Genomic DNA, 22,736 nt, shown 5'->3' on the forward strand with positions numbered 1-22,736 from the left:
TCAGCGTCTATGTCCATGCACAATGAATGAAGTAGAGGACTTCATACATTTCTTTTTCTACTGCCCTATTTATGACCCAATAAGACCTAAGCTCCTCCTCTTGATCCCGTCCTCCATTTCATCTAAGGAAGATTGTTTGAAAGCACTTCTTGTGGACGCAAATCCCCAAATTTCACGTGGGGTGGCAATCTTCATAGTGCAGGCTCTGAAACTCAGGGCTACTCTGACAGGGTAGTGTGTCCTAGTCCTGGACCTGTTTTAATTCTTTTATTACCTTTTTAACTCAATGTGCTGAGCCTATTTTGGGGCCATTTTATGCTTTACTTATATCCGCATACTAGTTTTTTTTTGGCGCTGGCAACTAAATCTCTGTATTATTGTCTTAGGGTATTTTAAATGTCATTACGCCAGCAATATCGCTTTGAATTTTGCTTGGTTGCTTGTCTCCAACATTTTTGTATTGTCTTATTTTGCTATGGCTGTATGCTAATGCAATTAAATTAAATGATGATGATGATGATTAACAATAGTTTATCATAATGAGAAAAAGTCTAGCCTGACCCCTGGCTCGTGTGCTTTCCCTCCTTCTCCAATCCAGCCACGGGGAAGGGATGAGAAGCATTTTTTTCTGGTTTTGATTGAGCTCAGTTTGCTATGTTGTACAAGCCCAACAAACTGTGGTGAACCTTAAGTGAAGTTTGTTTGAAGCAAGCCAACGTAAAGCCATAGTTTACAAAGCTGGCTTATTTCAAATAATGATAGTTAAGATTAGCCACAGTTTAGAGTTCAGTGATTAATTGAAACAGGAAGCAACAGCCAAGCAGGAGGAGAGGGAAGCGGGGCACATGATCCTGGAGGAGGCTAGGTTGATTCCTGTCACTATACACCATAATTTATCCAGATGTCTGAATGCAACCACTCCTTACCAATGCAACCAGCATATTTTGTTTTGATTCAGTGCATAAAGAAATATCAAGACATTGCAAATAACTTAATAAGAGCAAAAATCAAGATTAGATTCAGTAGGGGAAGAAGAGAGCTCCTGAAATGTTTTATTTATAAAAGGATTAAACAATAGTGTCATTAAAATGCAACCCTCTATTGCACCTCTTGGTGTTAATATTGAACTTGAAAAAGGGCCCACCAAGTTCCCTCCCTCTTGCCCTGCTGAAATGAGAGTTGAAAGGAGCATCCTATTGTAGTCAATAGACTAGCTTGCAGCGTGTGCTTGAAGACGGTGGGGTTGTGGTACCCATGGTAGTTTCTGCGGTTTGCAGGTGTGCCTACTGGTCCAAAAAGATGGGCAACTTCTGCTATCATGCAGCCTCGAGGATACAGGACACACAATGTACTCTCAGCTTCCATGCTGGGAAGCTGCTGTCTTCATAGATATCTTCTGTTTTTCTGATAGTGTTCTTCTAAGGCGGAGAGATTCCCATTTCAGAGAAAGAATTATCAGGCTGTGTAAAGGAGGGCAGAGAGTAGAAATAACCTTTGGTATGGTATATGGAACCTCAACTGGGAATACATTGCAGCACTGGGAATTCAATTTGCAAAGTACACCGAAATGGGAGGGTGGGGGAACAATCAACATCCCAATGTGGTCAAATGGAGTGTGCGGATCCTGGGCATGGTAAATAAGCTCAAATATAATTCTATAGCTTGTACCTAGTAACTGCCCTCCAACGGGACAGTAGTTCCTTTAACCAGAGAGTTCCTTGCAATAATTAACTAAAGCAATATCGCCACCTGCTGAATGTTTCATACATAACAACATATTCTGCTTTACTTTTCTCTAATTGGGCAGTGGGTCAAACTAGCCGTGGCATGATTTGGACCCAATGTGTTTGGTTGTGGCTTTCCTTTTTCCATTTTTGGGGTGAGGTGTGGGACAAGTAAACCATCAACCACTGCAGGAAAGGGCAATTTGAATTGGGGCCATAGAATGAGAGGGAAGCAGGTTTAACTCTTCCTCCATACCCACCAGGGCTCAGCTCCAGCTCCCCTCAAACCTGCAAAAAAACCCACACACCAAAAACCACTTTTCAGAACAATCCTATACTCACATTGTACTATGACCAGTGATGTGTTGCTGTTTTGACCCATTTGTTCCAGGCACCAAAATGGACAGGCCTGTGGTTGCAGCACCAGGGATAGCTCTGAGTGAGAAATTTGCTTCAACAAAGGTCCAATCTGAACTGAGTCCTTGCATGTCTCTTCCTCCAGTCCTCCTTTCCCAAGCTCCTTGGCGTAAAGAAGTAAACATTTTCTGTGGTTTAGATATTGCTTGAGCTGTATCCACTCTTGGAGCCAGTTTTAACTAGTCGGGTATCAGGGGAAAGGGCCTTTAAAGGTAAGGCAGGGGAAGAAAGAATATATTAAGGGAGATGAACATGAAATCGAAATCTCTATATTTTGGTTTCTTATCAGAATTCAATGCAAAGACATTGCAGATCACACCAAGCCACATATTAGATTTCCCGAGATCAAAATACATATGAATGAATGCATATCCCATCATTATTTATAGAACAGTAGGGGAAGCTTGCCTTAAACTTTATGCAAAAGCAATGAGACAAAGTTATGTACAAACACTTCTCTGCAGGGAAATGCAAGACTGGCTGAACTTAAATATTTGGCTCATGCCATGGATTTAAAGTATTAGTGTAGTCCTTGGAGATGCACAGCAACCGCCTGTTCTGTTCTTCCAACAGAGTTCTGCAGCACATCTTAAGGAATCCTTTGGGAGTAACAGCCTCTTACTCCCCCCCCCCCCCGCTCCTTTATCAGCTTTCTTTACCAGAAACATTCTCCTATATCCATGGAGAAGAACCCCAGAAATGCTAACTAAAATGTTATAACTTCATTTCCTGGGCTAGAGCAGCTCCACAGACATTGTTGATGCATTAGGTCACAGTATCCTGATAGTATCAGAAGTTGAAACATTATTTGTTGGAAAAGCCCATATTCGAGAAGTTGGAGATGTTAATAAATGCCCAAAAGTTTGAATATGCCCAGCATCGCATAGCAAGAAATCCAAACAATGGATTGGGTTAATATTCCAATTAGCAATTATTTCATGGAGTAGCCTGAAAAGCGAAAGCTGTAGGTGGCTCATAATGGGGCAGAGAAAATAAAGCTTCATTCTCAGTGGCTTAGTGGTAAACTCGGATGCTCAGGAGCTGATCATGGTCACATTCATAGCTACACTCCCTAGGAGAGTCCATAGCCATACTTGCAAGGCAAGTCCAAAGCTATGCCTCCAAGGAGAGTCCAAAACTGAAGGCAGCTATTCCATTATTACATGCACACACCAAAGAAGAGTAGTACATAACATAATATTCAATTTATTGGGACTGGCTTGGCTGCAATCCTTTGCATAGTTTCCTAGGAGAAAGCTCCACTGAACTCAGGGCATGCATGTGACATTATGTGTGCAACAAATGCATGACATGCATGATGTGACAACGTCATATCATTGGGAGGAAGCCAAGCGCTGAGCCTGGCGCAACGTGGCTTCCACTCAGCTCAGTGGCTGGCCTCCTCCACTCCCTCAACACTGAGGGGGACCAGCCCTGTGCCAGCAGATTTTGAGGGGATGGAAGGCACCTCTGCCCCTAGGAGGTGGTGCGCCAGTTTCTAAGTGCAGGGGTTCGACTTGTAAAACAACCTGGAAGGAATTCACCTAAGGAGCTCTGTCTGTGTGCTACAGAAGCAGTTTCAAATACAATGCAGACCCTACCTATGAAGGTTGTTGCTGTTTTTAAAAAGTTGGTGACCTGGTCAACTGCAGGATTTGAACTGGGGTCATGGGACTATGATTGCAGTGACTGCAATGTTGTAAGGGCAATCAGGCCTCTTTTCACTCACAGCATTGAAAATGTCCTCTAACTGTACAGTTTCAAATCTGTTTCTGGAATCTGAACTGGAAATCGAGTGGGCTATGGCCAATCTATTTTTTACTTCAGAGTTGTTTTGCTATTCCCACCATAAGCAGCAGAACAAATACGATAAGGAGATATCATATAATAGAACGGCACTCCTGTTAACTTTGACAAAGGAGTCCGATTCAGTATAAGTAACTGACCCATTCAGACTGGGAGAAAATGGAGAGAGTCACACAGGCAAAAGACACTCATCTATCATGAGAGTCAAGGTGGAATTCATTGCCACAGAAGCTCAGGCAGTTCCAGGTTCTTTAAAGCAACCAAAATCCATACTTTTTATTGAGTGAGCAGGATATATGCAAGTTATTGTAAGAATGGTAATTAAGCTCAAGGAGAGCTTTTTCCTGATTAATGAGAAAACGATAGTCTTGAGTTGCATTTCAAGAGAAATTCCTGCATAACCAATCCACCACCTTCTGTGCCGAGACTACAAATTGCCCTGTGTTTATGGAGTCTTTCAAGATTCAAATAGGTGTTGCTTTTTACTTGATTTCTTCCCTAGAAAGGTTTGGTGTGGTTTAATCTTTCATTCTCCTTACAGCAGAGAGAATTTCTGCTTAATTAGAAAGCTCTGTTTTCTCCACCATACCTTATGCGTGCCCCCCCCCTCTCTCAGAATCTCTGGCATCTCTTTCCCACCCTTTACCCACTTCTGTGATTGTCACTTATACCTAACACCTCCATAACCCCCCCCCCTCACATTTTCTCGCTTTGTTTTTCTCATTTCTTTGCTTTGCCCTGCTCTCATCAAAAACATTTCTAGGTGGAAAGAAGTAAGAGAAGTCTCAACAGCATTCACACTATTGGGTGACACACAGATGATTGTGTTAAGCACTTACACGTAGCAAAGGAAAAGAAGAGGCACAGAGAGGTGTTTTCTTTATTTAATACATGGGTACCCAGCCTTTCCTCCATGGAGCTCAATAAGGCTTACATGGTTCTCTCTCCCCACCTGAGATATAGCAACTGGCCCAAGGTCAACGAGTGAACTTCATGACTGAGTGGAGATTTCAAACTGGTCCCCCAAACCCTAGTCCAACACTCAGACCACTACTTTAGGAAAGGCCATTGCTCAGTATCAGAGCATCTGCTTTGCATACAGAAGGTCCCACGTTCGATCACTCGAAACTCCTGCAAAGGCTGGGGAAGAACCCTGCCTGAAACCATTGAGAGCTGGTGTCTACTGAGCTAGATGGACTGATAGCATAAGGCAGAACATGGGCTTTTCTCCTGGGTTTTGAGTTCTAGGGAAACCATAATTCCCCTTCAACTGGCACCCCTTTTGATTTGGGAAGATAAAACCCCATGGTAGTTCTTCTCTGGTGATTTTTTGGTTTGAGCTTGTTCATGGCCTGTCTCCTTGTTCCCTTTTCTTCCTGAACTTCCACCTCCTGGTTCCCTTAAAATGCTGCTTTCTGTTACACATTTTCCATTAATGATTTGATTCAAGAACCCCCTAATTGCCTGGCCTAACTCACAATAGGTAGCGGAGGCTGGGCAGATTCCTGGGCCCAGTCACATATCTAGAAAGTCCTCATGTTAACCCTTGCCAAATCATCTGAATAGGCAAGGAAGGGAACCACTGAGAGCCTGATGAAGCTGCAGGGCAAAAGGTGTATTTGTAAAAAGTTTCCTGATAATTGGTCCTGCCATTATCAGCTCATAATCACCTTCAGTGCAGCTGTCAGGGTAGAACTTTAAGGCAGATGTTCTAGAGCCCCACTCAGCTGAATGAGCAGTGCAGCATGACTGATTTTGACCACATTTTGAAGGAACTGAAATAATACATCTGCTCATCTAAACAGGGTAGGCATAAAACCATTAAGTCCAGTGGGGCTGCTAGACCAGTGATAAAATCAGTTATAAGATGGAAGAACTGCCCCATGGCTCTGATTAGCAGGGGTATCTATGTGGCTATGAGTGGAAATGCCAGAGGAGTAGAACAGGCAGACCTTGGTCTCACCCATCAAGGAAGATCTTATGCCCTTCATATACCATCTCTCATCAGTCTATCTTAATTCAGAGAGCCTGGTTCTGTGGGTGATATTTCATTTGTATGAACTTTCTATTTCCTCAGGTTACTGAACTGCTATAGCATTCAGCAGTATCATCACCCACAGCTATAAATTGTCCACTTACAAAGATTCAGCACTTTCTGAATTGGCTTTGAGTTCCCAATCCATTACATTTTGATGCAATATTCATAAAACATAATATTGGTTGCAATACAGGCTTCTTAATAGCAGTTGGCATCAGTGGGAAGGTTGCTTCTCTGTGTCCTGGGAAGCAGGGATGGGGAACCAGATGTTTTTGGATTATATCGCCCATCATCCCTGGGGTCCATGCTGCCAACGCTTATGGAAGTTGGAGTCCACAAGCAGAACCTAAACACAACAAACACTCTCCCCGTCTCAAATTCCCAGCAACTGGCATTCAGAGACAAATTGCAGTACCCCAAGATTAGCTGAGCAGTTTTGAGCTGGAGGTTTAATAGGCTGATCTGTAACCTCATTAACTAGTCATGGTGCCCAAGTTTAGACCAGAAGAGCTCACAACAGTGAACTTGAAGAGTTCATGCCCCTCTCCTTGAAATCATTATGAGCCAATCCCAAAGTCCTATAACATTTTGGGTCAGTTGGTAATGCTTTTGTCACAAGCATCATATACCCTGTCAATGCAGTTTATTAGTGCCAGCAACAGAGAGACTTCCAATCCTTTATCCTTGGCACTTTGAGACAGCAATAGCTCAGCCCCCAGGAACCCCGGAAATGTCATCCTCTGGGACCCCTGAGTATTTAGTGTAAACCTCAGGTTCCCTGATGACGACATGAGCAAGGACTCCTTGTGCCCGAGTCATTGGCGTAGTTCACAACAGCGTGCCAGGCATATAAGTACTTTATAACCATATCTGGAGGGTTCCATATTTGGGGCATGCCCTCAGTATCCATGCAATCAGCAGAAGGTGTGAAAGGGGCCTCAAGGCAATTAAAACAGTCAGATTCCCTTTTCATGTATTCTACTGAATGCACAGGTGTCAGGGGTATGGCCAGAGGAGGACACCAATATTAGGCACACCTTCACTCATACATTTATTGATCAGATGGATGAGAAGTATTGGTAGTCCCCTTCACTAAGGGCCCAGAAAGTGGACTGAATCATAGAATCGAAGAATTGTAGAGTTGTAAGATACCCTGAGGATCATCTAGCCCAGCCCCTGGCAACATAGGAATCTTAACAACCAGTTCCCCATCCAATTCGAAACAATACTGGACCCTGCTTAGCTTTGCAGATGTGTTCTTATGATTACAAGACATGGATTGAAGACACAGGTCAAGAGTGATGAGCTTTTTCAGACTGAGGAATGTATTCCCTGCTAGGCAACCTTCTGAGGGTCACATGGCAGTGGTGGGTGGGGCCAGAGGCAAAAGGGGGGGCAACTAATATAAATGTTTCCTTGGCACACCAGGCTAGTTTCTAGGCTCCCTCGCCTTACTCCTCACCAAAGCTACCCCCTCCCCCAGAGCTCACCAAAACTACCCCTCCTCTCTCCCATTAGACCTCACCAAACTTCTGCTTGCTGGCCAGGGCCTCCCACCCACTCACTCACTGACCTTTGTTTCTAGTTCCCTCCTCCTCACCCTCCAATACCACTGTGATGGCCCAGCAGCTCTGAGAGCTCAGTTTGTCACCAGACTGCAGGTTACAGTGCCACCTGTCAGCAACCACATGAACTGCAGTGTGGCAACATCCTTAGTAAACTATGCATTAGGAGAGAAAATTGGCATGTGATTGCCCTAAGTTTCCAAGATCCATTTTTTCCAGTTGGAACTAATACATATTCTCCCTTTTACTTTAAGATCATGTAGAGAGGCTTTGCAAGGTGCCCCCCTCATGAATTTCAGAAGATGCTCTACTTAACCTAGTTGACACAGTGCTCCTTTTTTCTTCCATAATCGGAGCACAATTGTTTGATTTGATATTACTGCAACTGTTTTGTCTGCTTTGGGTTTCCTTTTGGAAAGAAAAGTGGAGTGCAAAACATATTGTTTATTGTAAACAATCAATGAATGATTACGATTTATTTAATTTGTTAGTCAGCTAACACAGGCCAGTCTCATGAAGTAATGATATCTGTAGATGATTCCTCAAATGGCCTTTATAAACTGGGGTACATGAATAGAGCTGCAGCAATTATTTGTAATCTGCTACTATTTAAATGTTCTGCTTTAACTTTCAAACACTCCCATCATGTGATTCAATTCCTTTTTTTTCCCCTTTTCCTTTTTTTGCTTTGTACATGAGAGTCTTTCAAGATATAAGTGAAGTGCTTTCTCTCAGCAAACTAAATGCATTTTGCCACTGATTGAGGCAGCCTATTTCAACCACTGACAGGAAATGACCGGAGCAGTCGGGTCAGGCTGGGTGGAAAAGAACAAAATCCGTCTCATATTCAATCAGGCACCAATTACAATTTATCAGCAGGAGAGCGGGTCTGAAATGAGTTTCTTTTCAAATGGAGCTCTCTGCACACTGCCCTGGATGTGAGGATGCCTGAAAACCAGTAAATAAGCCGACGTACTTACTTATTTTCAAACAGTTTATCTGTCTGGATTTTCAGAGGGGGGGGAACCTAAAGATTTTCAGTGCAAGGAAATTTGTCAAACCATATTTTGCTTTGTTTAGCTCTGAGCTTTTATGCTTCTGTTGATACTTCTTCCAATTTGGGTTTGATTTGTATATGATTAGTTAAAGATGTTCTGGTCTCATTTCCAAGGACAGTACATAGAACAGTCTGTGGTCAACTCCTCACATTCTGGAAGAACTAAGTTTGAACGGAAACTGAACCAAGATCTACAGAGCAAATCTCTTCCGTTGAATAAAGAGTTTGCACAGAGAGCAGTACCAGCTGGGATGGTGGAGCACCCACTGGTGCATCTGTGAAGCCCCAGGACCACCCAGGTAAGCTGTAGCAATGCCAGTGATGTGAGGATGACTTCACACCTCTACCCTACCACACCAGCAGCTACTGGTAGAGAGAGATCAATAGTCCCAAATAGTGCTGGTAAAAGCATGGTATCATAGAGTTGGAGGGACCACGAGGATCATCTAGTCCAACCCCCTGCAACGCAGGAATCTTCCACCCAATGTGGTGAATTTAAACATTAGCAAAGCCATATAAATAACAGAGACAGCATCTCGATAACACTTTACTAAGGAAAGGAAACTAAACATAACAGTGTATAATCTGAGGCAAAATGAACACAAAGGTTTTGTCTTTCTTGGTTCAGACTTTGTACAGGGTGATATTAACCAAACACACAGAGGGGGAAACTACCTCAGAACTCCACAGCCAATCAGAGCCAATCACTAGAGATCATGCCACTCTGAGTGGTTGCTAAGTGACAGCTCTGCACATACCTCTCTGGGTAGTTATCACTGAGAACTGAATTAACCCTTAAGTTACGCACTGAATGATCTCTGCTGCTGTACTTCCAACATAGGGAACCTTCAGTCTATGTCAGTGGTGGGGAGCCTCCTGCCCACTGGCCTGACTAAGACCAGCACAGATCCCAGTTTGGCCCATGAGGCTGTGGCATCATATGTCAGGTGTTGGACAAGTAAGGACATGACTATAAAGGAACAACCAGGAGCTTGAAGTCAGCTCTCCATTGTTCCTTTGCAGATAGTGTCTACAGAGGGGAAATGTCCATTTGCAGGGGCAGTTTGAATCCAAACTGCTTCTGCAAATGGATGTCAAAGATTGACCTCAGCTGACTGGTGGTTACAGCAAGCTCCTTTAAACTGTGATAGATGGGTGGCCCCACCCACTTGTCAAAGTTGGCCCATGGAGATGAAGGAATTAAGGTATCTCACTAGCTGGATCCAGTTCCCCACCCCTGGCCAGTGCCATTATAAACTAGGTGACTTTGTTTTCGATATTTATACAACTGCCCCAAATTGTATAAAACAGCTTTTCCCAACCTGGTGCCCTCCAGACATTTTGGACTACAACTCCCATCATCCTTGACCACTGGCCATATTGGCTGAAGCTCATGCGAATTGCTTGCAGAAGGTTCCAGCTTCAGTTCTTAGTTTAACCCTAGGGGCTGTGGAAGACTCCTGCCTAAAAGCCTGGAAAGCTGCTGCTGGGATTGACAACAAATGGACCATTGGTCTAATTTGGTGGAAAGCAACTTCCTGGGTTCCTCTGCAGTCCAAAACATATGGTGGCGGCAGGCTGAGGAAGACTAGTATGAATCAATAACAATTGTAATGGATTATTCTAAAAGAAAATGAAAGCACAATTAGAACACTGTTCAAAACTCCATGAAAAGTGCGGAAATCCCACTGGAACCTCCTTTCTTCAGCTGGGTGTTTGTCGATGGATTTGCACCACATCGGATCTTAGCTTCAGAGTTCATGGGTGGCTGCTTTCGTCTGCAGCACAGCTCCAGTGGCACAAAGGGGAAATACCTCCATTCCCAGTTGCGCCGTTTAGCTCTGCCTTGATTATTTATGTTTCTGCTCCAACACACACCCCAAATCTGTATCTTTAGACTGAAAATGTTAACCTAAGGGTTGGAGAGCAGCACACAAACATTAGAACGTTAATCCAGAGAGGAGGGAAGCAATGTGATGCTAAAAACTTTTTGTTATTTAAACTTTTTAATGTGCACTAGTGTGAAGGGAAGATTCAAACAAAAGGGACATGTTCCCATTGAAAACTTTGTTTTCATCCTGAGCAGTAACTGGAAGTAGGGCCAGCTCTCTAGGCACAAATGTCAAGAACAGGATATGCTTGGAAGCCCAAATCCTTAGGCCTCCCCAAGTTACTAAGCCATAATGTCCTTTATTAAAATATGCAATCTTCTGGTCTTCCCAGTAGCCACCTAACAGTACAAGTCAATGGACAGGCACCCCAAATATTAAATTTCCTAAGGGTAAGTCTAGTCATAGACTATTAGCCCCAGAATGTTTGGTCTTGGGTTTCACTCTTAATGAGTAAGCATTTATTTATTCATTTTTGGGGGGATGGGGTTTAACAACAAAAAAAGCTGACCCAATATTTAGACATGATTTTCTTATTTCAGTGGATCATCCCATATCATGTGTCCAATTCCACCTCCCGCCTGTGTTTGGTTTGAGTCAGAGCTTGTCAGTTTCCCCATTCACACTCCTTTGCCTGTCTTAGCTTCAAACATTTCCTTTTACGAACAACTTCACTTACACCAATGCATACATCAGTGCAGACACCTGCTTTGCATCACACACTGCTCTTATCCATAATATATCTGCAAGTCTATTGTACTGCGAGCAACAAGGCTTGAGGCAGGGATGAAGAAACTCAGGTCTCAAAAGCTTTTCTATCTGGCACCTGGGACTCTCTCTAGGCCACAGGACATACCCACCTCTCACCAGCCCTACTGTACATCCTCCACAAATGCTTTTGCCTGGCTGGTGTGTGTCCTTGAAGTGTGATGACACCTCTTGCTTGTCTGGGTGGAGTGTTTGTCAAAATCTGTGGCTTTTGCATGGCTGGGCTGTAGCTTCCTATACAAAGGTTTAAGTAACATCCCTTGGGCTGAAAAAACATTTCCCACTCCTGGCTTGAGAGCAAGATCTCCCCTTAGCATATATGAAGCAAAGGAGACTTACATCATGCAGAGAGCTGGTTGGGGACATGGGAGTTGAGTGTGGATTTGGGCAGCTTTCAGCAGAGTGCCTTCTGCTGGCTTCCTCCTGCATGCGTGCCCCCTCCATGAGACCAGGTAGGCTTACCTGACAGTAGCAGGCAACAGTGTTTGAATGAGCCCCTGGTTTCACTGGGGCTTCTGCAATAGAGTCCTCTGAAGACAGCTGTACCACATCCTCAGGCCAGAGGTTCACTGACTCCACAGGCTCATCCGGTGGAAGGACTTGTTGGGCTGTCTATTGCATGTCCTTCCTTTTCTGGTTCTCAGCCTCAGTCCTGAAGGTGGGGGATTTGACTACAGGATCCTGACAGCTATGCACATTTTGTCTTTCAGGGTTTTATGTTGTCGTTTTGCCCCACCCACCATTGGAATATGACCCCCAAAAGGCTGGCCAAGTTTGAATCTGGCCCTCTGATTGCCACAGGTTAAATGGAGATGTCAGACTATAAACTTGTCAATGACATTTGAGCACAGCACCTCCCATTGGACCTGTACTAAAGCTTTTTTTTTTTTTAATCTAGCCTTGCGTTGCTCCAGCAGCTGCATTATACTTCATCACTGCCTTGCCAGAAGGCTGACGGAAGACCAGCTGCCACCATATTACAGCTGCTTAAACAGAAATGGCATTCAACAAAGGCAACTGCTGAAGCAGATTCACAACAGGGAAAGTCATTTTTTATATGCTAGTCTTTGCTGCGTATTTTTTTAAAGAGACTGTGCATTTCTCCCGAGCATTTTCATGCTGTTGTGCTAACCCTGGATAGAGCATCTTAACTAACAACCAGTTGCTCTTCTCTCATCTTTACTGGTTGGAACTATGCCAATGAGCAGGGTTGGGATCAGCAGTTGCCATCTTTCAGTAGCTACTGGGCCTCCAGACCCTAGTAGGGCCTACCATCAATGCTTGCCATGGGTCATCTTTTAAAACACACACACCTACTGGCTTCTGGAGGCCGCCATCTTTGTTTTTGACAAAGCCTTGAAAGATGGCTCAAACCAGGAAGCCATTGTTGGGGGAAAATATCACCATCCAGAGCCACCAAAGCAAGCTTCTCATGAACCCAGGAGCAGCACTGTTACATGAGAGGACCCCACTTGGCAGCATTTTGCTCCTCAACCCTGGAGCTAACTCTGACACCAGTTATACAACCTACCCATGCCCATCTCTCCCTCACCCCCTTGTTTCAGCCTGCCTGATCTAGTGAATTGGGGAAGAAGGGAGGAGTCATATTCAAACAATTTCACAGTAGCTGCTTTGGGTTTCAGATGCTCAATTCAAGGTGCTTCTGCTGACTTTGAAACCCTTCTTTGGTCTCCAGTTTTTCCTCAGAAAGCACCAATCCCCCTATGAGCCTCCCCTTTTAAATCATGAAGTTGCCTTATATTGAGCCATCTAGGCCAATATTGTCTATTCTGACTGGGGGAGTTCCTTCTTACTACTGTATCTCGGGTTGCATCTGGGATCTTCTGCTCTGCCAGTGACATAAGGTCCATTTCCTTTTAAACATCTAGCTTGAGGGACCTTGAGATAAATGCCATCAGTAAGAGCAATAAAGGTGGACACAGTAAGAAAGAAGAGCCTTCCCAATGGTAGCTCTGAGGCTTTGGCGGTAAGGTAACTGTGGGTGTTTTGCTACAAGGCTAGTTTAGTTTTTGTGTGATTATTGTCATCTTCCTATGTTTGATGTTTTATTTTACTTTCATGGGCTGTAAGCTGCCTTGAGCTCGATGGTGTAGGTAGATTATACAACTTTTAAGTCATTTTTAAAAGAGAGAAAATATTACCCATCTCTAGCACTAAAGTCAAATTTAGAAATAATGGAGGCATTACTCGGCAGTGTTGTGGGATCCTGTATACCTTTGGTTCATTAGCTACTCTGATTTTTAAATAGTTGTTTTATGAGAACCTAACCTTTCCTCAGCCTTCTCTTTCTCCATTAAAAGGTTGATTGCTTCCTCTCTAGAAACAATCCTATGCCGGGAATTGTTGCATAAAAGAATAAAAATCAGCCAGTGAAGACTTGCAAAGGATTGTGGGAGAAACCGAACAGAAGTAAACTCTGTGGCATGAAATAATAATTTCTCCGCAGTACAACATCCCTTGAATGTGCTCCTCCTATACGATGTATAGAAAAAGTATAGGATGGATGAACACTTTAAACAGCATTTAGTTCTTAGTAATGGATAGTATAGTGTTTTTTATACTGTCACTCGAGTGAATGCAGCTACCAGCAAGGCAAAGTCAAGGTGAACTAATGGAGAGGTGCAGTGCTAAAAGGGGCCAGGGTCATCCCAATACATTTTGCTGCTTGAGGCAGAGTAACAAATGGTGCCCCTGCTGACCAGGTCAAGATGAGCACAGTACACAAAGGTGGCCAAGTTATTTTGGCACTTACTCCCACAAGCATCTCTCCCTGGCAGTAATAAACTGGCAGAGCAATCCTAGGTGTAGGAGGCTGGCAGAACTTATGCTGTCTTAAGTGAAGCCAGCATTCAGTCACTCCTATTCCAAAACTTTGAGGAGCAGATCTACCACCTCTTGAGTCAGCCCAAGCCTAACGGAGGGAAAACATGCCTTTAAAGCAGAGGGTTCTTTTACTCCACCCTTTTTGCTAGCATGCATTGTGCTGTGTTGCCAGGTCATGGGGCTGAGCTGAAAATGGTTTGCAATCGGTGTAAGAATCTCATTCTCCCTCCCCACCCCCAGAACACTCCTTTTCTGTGCCTTATGCTAGTGTAAGTTCCACCAGTTAAATTCTGCCAGCTGAGCCTCAGCTGAGTCAACATCAGCCCAGCTCAGCTGGGTAGAGGGACTTATGCCAGCATGAGCCAGGATAAGAGACTTAACACTGGTGAAGCCCCAGTGCATCTGTGACAACCCAAGATCCAGCTATTCCAAACTCACTCAACTCAGCAGTTACTGGATTTGAATTGCATGGCGAATAATTAACCGTTTGCTTTCATGACGCCCCAAATCAACTAGCTGAGGTAGCTGCTTCACTCTGCCTAACAATAGGGCTGGCCCTGAAAGGGAAAATTACTAGGGATGGCGGGGAAATCTAAATTCTACATTTTTAAACAGACATAATTAGTACCTCCTGAATCAGAATGTAATTATCCTCTGGATTTCACACTTCCCCAAATTTTATGGTACAGATCTCAACTTAAAAAAAATAAATGCCAAAATGTGTTTAAAATGTGTATTTTAAAATAATTTAGAAATGTGTACATGGAGATAAAATATGGAATGAAATATGGGTTTTGATACCACTTTTTAAATTAAAAAATAATGAGAGATTCCTGTGGAGTCAGGACAAGATAAACTGATGAATGGACATGTGATAAACTGACAGGGACCAGAACTAATTATTCATCCCTAACTATATTACAGAGCCAGAATACAAATAGTGTACTTAGCCCAGAAAATTCTCTGGCCCCAATTAAAAATGTTGAGAAGTATGTTAAAGTAGACAACTGTGTATGGACATACATCCGACTCAGTTTGAACAGTTGCTCTGTTTGCACACGAGAGCATTTAAACTCCACCCCCACCCACTTCAAGTTGGAGTCCTACACATTCCCCAGTGAGCCAGAGAACCACCCCATGGAGTACAAAGAGCTGCCATTTTAGTCCGTCTGCCACTGCACAAACCAACATGCCTTTGGATCCTGTTACAGTTTTGGGGAGGCTAGATCTCACCCCCTGATTCTTTTTTTCCTCTAGTGAAGTGTAAGGTAGTGGTATTTTCTTAATTTATCACATTTCCCTGGGTTTCTTGAGCCAGAAAGAGACCAATGGGAAATAGTAATGAATTGGAGGAAGCATTCTAGAGGCTTAAATTCATTCACACAATAGAGAAGCTTCTTCCAGACTCAGGAAAACAAACAAGGGAAGGGGGGAGGTTGGGAAATAAAAGACAAGACATCACCGGTAGGACAAGCAACATGATGTCTCCTTTAATCTCAGCATCCTGCTAATGCTTCGTTGCCGCTCTAATTTGGCTGTGCAACGTGCTGTTTATTCAGCATCTTTCCTGTTTTTTTAAAAAAAATTAAAAAAATAAAGATGCAAGACATTAGGCAGAAAGTCTGCCTGGTTTCTGGATCACACGAGCCAACAATTAAAGGCCATTTTAAAAGCAACTTCTACAGCCCAGGCACCAAAAAAAAAAAAAAAAATAGTGGCTGATGTGTTTTTGGCTGGCTCAAGAATCTAATCAAAGAAATGCATCAAGGACAAATGTGATACGTGGGGAATAAGCTACCCATTAAGTACATTGGCTTGTTAGGGGTGAATGAATGTGTAATATATATAGATGTAATGCAGCTTATTATCTGCAATTGGAAGGAGTTGGCTTGATACGGATACATTCTAGTTTTAACAAGATGGAGAGTGAAGGAAGAGGGAGCCCTTTAACTGCACCAGGAGGAGGAGTTGACCAATAAAGCTTGAGAACTATTGGGCAGTTTTTAAGAATTGTTGTGAAGCTCTTACATTTACTGGCTGGCATTAATGATGGTGGCAAAAAAAGGGGGGGTCAGGATAAGCTATAAAACCAACCTGACTTGCAGATTTCCTAATTAATCTATCGGAGGTCAATAGTAAGATTTTTTAAAATAACACAAATTTCAACATTGTAAGCACAAGTCTCCACTGCTATAGGAGAAGGACTTGTTGCAAGGATGATCCTATCATTCCTGGCCTGAGGGGCTGATGGGAGTTGGGAGTCAGCAACATTTAGACAGGTTCCTCATCTCTGGCTTGGTGCAGCTGAAATGCAAAAAGCTACATTCATAGAACTATACATTCAATATGTTCAATACATTCAACCACGAAAGTGCACTGATTTTATGGTGGCTTTCATAACAGGAAATGGAAAAGTGCCCAAGTAGTTATTCCAGGACATTAGAAGATGGCTTGAAGGCTGGTTCACACAAGCAGATGACTGCTACATCAACTGATGACTGAGGTCCATGTACTTAGCCTTAGATGGATACAAAACAAGGACTACAAGGTCATGCCAAATGCTAAGTACATGAACTCAGCAAGAATTCTTCAAGAGTAGCTTCATTGGATGAATGCAATGCACTCTGGGGCTCCTTTGGAAGAGTTTTTGGAAACTTTAGATGGTCCAGGATCTAGCTACTTAGTGGGTTCTCACACATGGGGCCATATTTCACATATCCTGGATTGCCTAAATGGGTTGCCAATTTGTTTAGAGCACAATTCAGAGTTAGGGTGATAACTTTTAAAGCAGGCATAGGCAGACTTCTGAAATTTAGTTTGCTTTTCACTAGATGCAAAAGACATGTGCTTAGAATTAAAGAATATGATGCCTCTGAGCATATTCTGAGTCTAGGAAATTGTTTTCAGTACCAGAACGGAATGGAATTATTGGTCCTTTCACACACAGTATCTCTTCTGATTACCTCTCATCATTTCAGCAGTCCTGTTTACGTGGAATATATAGCTTTGTTCTTGCTATTGTTAAACAGTTGGGAGTCAGGAACACTTGCTGGTGTACTGCAAATTACCCAGAAATCTACCAGTAAATCCTGATCTGCTGTGTGGTTAGAAAGGTCATTTGAAAAAAAAGGAATTCCTTCCTGTTTCTTTTTGGAGGGGCAAACTTAAACTAATTCTATTCCAGTTCAATTCACGGGCTCCTCTGCATATTTTTTTTCAGTCATTAGGTTTTTACAAGCTACTCTGATAAATTATAAAATATACTTAATAATACTAAGAAAACAACAAAACACACACAGTGTAATGTGAACAAATGTTTTATTTATTTTCCTCAACCATGACCATGATTTTTAAGCTTAAACGGTACCCTTACTTTTCATATAGGTAAAAGTGGTAAATACAATGGTCACAATCGAACACAGTTAAGTGTGATGAAAACACACACACACACACACACACACAACTAGAGTCCTCAACTAGGGACTCAGCTAGATTGGCAAAGAAAAAGCATTTTATATGTGTTGTATATGCAATATAACACTGTGACACCAGATGGTGCTGTGGAGTCCTGTCTTTCCCTACCGGATTTCCCTATATGAGTTTGCAACGTGTTTAACTGAATCGCTTCTTTGACGTGGACCTAGGACCTGAGAGACCAAGGTTCAAATCCTCACTCAGCCATAAAGCTCACTCAGTGACTGAGTCGCAGTCTAACCTTACCTCACAGGGTTGTCATCAGGATACAAGAAGCAGGAGAGAGCCGTGTTTGCCACATTAAGCTCCCTGGAGGGAAAGTATGATATAAATGTAATGATAAAGAAATATATGAAAGGCAAGGCACCTTGCGATAATTTGATCCTTGACAAGATTGACAAGCATGCTGAACTGATAAAAGCTGACTTTGACCTTAGCTGTGCCCTCCTTTTCTGCCCGCACTGATGTTAAACCCAGACTGCCAACCTGCTCCAATAAGGCAGGAGAAATTCTTTCTGTGGGGAACTACATAGAAATTATCCACACCAACCCCACACCTGGAGATTACCCTATACATGCATTTTTCATCATTCTCCACCTGAGGGCCATCATTAGCAGGCTCTTTGCAGGAAGAAGCCCTCACCCTTTAATCATTATATATGCAGATAACTTTCTGCAGGCAAGTGATAAACGTAAGCAGTTAATAAGCTGAGCCTTAGCTTCAAAATAGCCTATTTATGAGCATCTTCATCAGCAGCATAAAAGGCTACTTGATCTTGTAGCTTTCATATGTATACATTACCAAACATGTATATGATGTGCTGGTAGCTCATTATTTCAATTTGTAAAGTGTCATCCAATTAACTAGTGAAAAGAAATAATGGGAATGTAACCTGGCTGGTGAATCACAGGCACACACATGCGTGTGCACACACACACACACACACACACACACACACAGTAGAATCACCAAGTGCTGGAGGCAAAGAGTACTCAAAGGGCCAAGATTTGTTTCTGAAGAGCGTTTGTTAGATGTGACAAATGGCAGCTAAGACTAGGAGCCCAAATCTCACTTACAGCAGGTCCTGAAAGACTGCATCCGCTGCTCTTTCGGCAGGAAAAATATGTATATCCACAATAGATTAACAAGAGTGCCAAATTTACTTCAGCAGCTGCAGTATGTGAAACAGCAGACTGTGTCCTTAACAGTGCCTTGGTGTTCATGTGTGTGCATGTGGTAAGTAAGGCTCAGGGGCCTGGGACTCATGGGAATAAGAATGAGGTCACAGAGCAGGCTGAGCAAATGTAGAGCAGAATTATTGTACCCAACACTGCGCAAGCGACTTGCTACTCATGCTGCAGGACTTCCCCTTCTCCTTTCTCCATCCCCCATCTGCTCCAGAGGTCCCCCAACCATCTGGAGCAGACTTGGAGGGTGCATGGGGGAATCTGCTGAGGAGAAGAAGGGGAAAGCAGAAGTCATTTGCATGAGCGGAAAGGTGGCATTAGGTGCGTTCCTTCTTGTTTGGGTTTTTTCCCTGAATCACAACAGCCATTCAGCTCTTCCTCCCATTCCCCCCTGTGGTCTAGTAGACGTCTGGGGTAGACTAGCCTCTGTCACTAACCCAGGGCATTCTGAAATACTGACTGGGGTCAAGGAATGGATCTGCCACAAATATTCTGGTACACTGAAATACATGCACGCTAGAGAGACTCCTCCCTCCAGGGTTGAACTTCTATAGATTCTGGGGAGGGAGCAGTAACACAAACAGAATTGTCATCCTTCAAGAGTCAGTTCCAGCAGCATCACTTGAGTGGGATGGAGCAGCAGCAGCCTCATGGCGGTGAAATGGGAATGGAGTTGGGAGATGGAGCAGCTGGTAGAGAATTTGGCGGCTAGGTTGCTCCCTCTCCCTGTTCCATTCCCATTTTGAGAGAGAAGAAAGGTACTTCCCTTGCCCCTGTGCTTTTGTAGCTTGGTGGTTCTGTCTGCATCTGTCTGAAGTATTGCTGTGTGCATCCAGATAAGTACATCCTTGTCTGCAGATCATCTTTCAAAGCTTCAGGTAATCAAATGAAAATAGGAGAGCCCTGTGCACTTGCTATCTTCATAATGAGAAATGCTTTTTCTTCAGTTATCGCCTCTTTTTGGAGTTTGATCAGCAGGATTGTTTTGAAACACTGTAGATTTATGAACAAAAGCTTGGATCTGACTGGAATTGTCTCTAGCCAGCTGTTGTCTGGCATTTCTAAATCCCATTTTCTAATTTGCAAGCACCTTCTCGTTAGATGGCATTACAGATTCCCCCCCCCCCCCCATATACCTACAGGACTAATAAAGCAAAAGTGAGACTTGAGATGTAACCTGGGAAAACTCACATTTGTGATCTAAAAGCTGCAATCATAGGCACACTTACTAGAGAGTAAGTCCCATCAGTAGAACTTCCTCTCACTAAGATGCATAGACTTGCATAGTAACCCTAATAATAATAATAATAATATAATATTTTTTTAAAAAAACTCAGCAATAAAGCATCAAGTCTTTTCCAGGTAACATCAGTAGCATTGCCAAAAAAAGAGAAAACACATCATAAAAAGAAGACACAGATTTGCATGAGCTAATTTATATGTATAGATGCAAAATCAGATAGAATTACTATATAAGTTAAATAGAAATACCATACAGCTCACCACCACGGAGAAGACTGTGAGCAGGTGGCCTGTGTGTCTGCTCATTCTGCTGCCAGGCAGTAAGTGTGGATGGGCAACTACAAGCCCCCCCCCCTCCCGCCTGCTCTCCCTTCTGATCACTCTTTAAACCAGGCATGGACCAGACAATCCTACAAATAGGGGACTCCTTCAGACAAAGGACTGACCTCTGACAGCCCTTCAAACTTCCATAAAGTGGGGCACATGACTACCCTAATGTAAAGCCAGTGCAATCCTTATAAACGCTGAGTGGAACAACGTTCTGCTGAATCATCCTTATGCTGTGACCAATCTACCGTGTAAAAGCTGTTCTGTTTTCAGCTGGCATCTTCCCCAAGTCTTATTTTAGGACTCCTGCCTTGAGTTCCCTATCTCCGAATGAACACAATGGGCAGCGGTAGCAGCAGAACTATGATAGACCCAACCTAGCCATGAAGTGTGATTCACTTCCTAGCTCATGCACAGGCGCCGTCATTAATTAGGCCTGCAGATCTACAGATCTTACTTGATAGGATTTAGGGCCTAATTTATATGCTTGCCAAACTGCAATTCCAAAAGTGTTAGAGAGGGCACATCATCCCCTCCAAATATGCACCTGAAGTAACATGTGCCATAGGTGGTCCATGTTCAGGCTTTTACATTTATCCTGTAAGTCAATAGTGAAGGAAACAGATGCACCTCACCAGGGAGCGTGTTCCACAAATGGAGAGCCACTACTGATAAGGCCCTGTCAGGGGGAGTCAAGGCAACCCCATCAGGTGGGCAGGGTAGAAATAATACATGATGATGATGATGATGATGATGATGATTCTTCAGTAGCTAATAGGGCCACAGTTAAATGGGTATAGGGTTGTACCTTAGTTAATTAAGAGCTAAACTAAATATTGACACCTGTGTACTATACTTGAATCAGGTGGCCCAAATTCACCTTACCTGAGGCAGCAGGCTAGCTTGGTGCAGGCACAGGGCAGACTACAGCTCTGTCCTCCCACACCTTGCCACCATCTCCCACCCATCTTCAGCACCTGATGCTTGAATTGGCCACCTTACTCGGTCTAGCAGTAGGGCTGGTGCTGCTAACTATTCCTATCTTTTGGGCAGTGGGCAAAAACTTTAAAAAAATAATAACCTAGTCAGTTTTTATAGATACAGAGAGAGGGGGGCAGGGAGTATTTATTTTTATTTTTTTAGTCTGACCTTTCATCATGCTCTTATCTGCTGGTTGTTTTGCATGTTGTTAGTGCAGTTTTCCTTTCTTGTGCACGACCCCAAAACCATTGGTTGAACGCAGGCATATAAATGTTTTAGGTGAAGGAATAAATAAAACATTAGCAGCAAAATACCACCACATCCTTTTGGATAGGAAAATGAAATGCCATTGAGATGGGAAAATGTGGTATGTATAGTGTAGGAATAAATAAAATATTGGCAACTAAATACCACCAAATCCTTTGGGATGGGAAAGGAAAATCTCCATTGGGATGGGGAAAGGAATGTCAAACTCAAGTCACTGCAGAGATATGTGGCAATGAATAAACTTAAGAACTTAAGGATTTGGGATTTGGACTACCTGAGTCAACTGAAGTATATGGACTTTATGCATGCAGAAGTCAATATTCAATTCAACATTCTGTGAATTGAATATTCAATATTCAGCAAAGAGAGGGCAAGGAGGCTTCCTCTCCCGTGTGTCAAGGTGCTGGTGTTCCATCAGAAGGTGAGCTGCTCAGAACTGAAGTACTGTAATGTGTGAAGGGAATGCTGAGGAGCAGAGCCACTCAGCCTGTTAGGATAAAGAGACACACCAGGGGTACTTCCAGCCACTGAGAAGGAAGGACAGGAAATGAGTTTGAATGTATGAGTAAGTATAAAATAGAGGAGGGTTGAGCAGAGAGGCAGATAGTAAACAGGCAAAAACAAGTGAAGTTAACCAAAGATGGGAGTAAGATACTGACTGCAGCTGTAAGAACGGGAAAGAGCACCTTCTGGGGTGAATAAGAGAAGAGAGCTTACAGCTGGGTAAAGGGATGGCAAGCATTACCAAGCAGGGAAGAAGGGGGTAAGAGAGGAAGGAGATTTGCAAAGTCCTGGACAGCATACTCCAGTAGTGGGCCAAGTCTCAGGAGTATAATAAGCAAACCAAAGAGAGTGCCTGCTAATAAGAAGAGTCCTAACATCACCTTGCCGACAAAGGTCCACGTAGTTAAAGCTACGGTTTTCCCAGTAGTGATGTATGGAAGTGAGAGCTGGACCATAAAGAAGGCTGATCACCGAAGAATTGATGCTTTTGAATTATGGTGCTGGAGGAGACTCTTGAAAGTCCCATGGACTGCAAGAAGATCAAATCTATCCATTCTTAAGGAAATCAGCCCTGAGTGCTCTCTGGAAGGACAGATCCTGAAGCTGAGGCTCCAGTACTCCCTGGAAAAGACCCTGATGTTGGGA

At 43.2% G+C, this 22,736-nt stretch overlaps 2 protein-coding genes across 6 annotated transcripts in view; one reads left to right on the forward strand and one right to left on the reverse strand.

The window, feature by feature from the left end:
- The window catches only part of RNF180 (ring finger protein 180), a 334,052-nt gene that overhangs the window by 140,461 nt on the left and 170,855 nt on the right, over positions 1-22,736 (forward strand). The gene's annotated exons all lie outside the window — the stretch shown is intronic.
- Positions 580-22,736, reverse strand: part of HTR1A (5-hydroxytryptamine receptor 1A) — a 45,652-nt gene continuing 23,495 nt past the window's right edge. Inside the window, exons 2-3 of one of the 4 annotated variants that reach the window (XM_080972905.1) lie at positions 2,067-2,269; positions 583-1,460 (exon numbers count right to left, since the gene is read on the reverse strand). The gene's annotated coding sequence lies outside the window, so the exon portion shown is untranslated. Of the gene's footprint in view, positions 2,270-2,323; positions 2,346-22,736 lie in introns of those variants that run through there. The other 3 variants (XM_080972904.1, XM_080972903.1, XM_080972906.1) reach the window with 3 other exon arrangements.

The sequence above is a fragment of the Podarcis pityusensis genome (assembly GCF_964106645.2).
Source record: "Podarcis pityusensis genome assembly, chromosome: 11".
In the NCBI taxonomy this organism is placed as follows: domain Eukaryota; kingdom Metazoa; phylum Chordata; class Lepidosauria; order Squamata; family Lacertidae; genus Podarcis; species Podarcis pityusensis.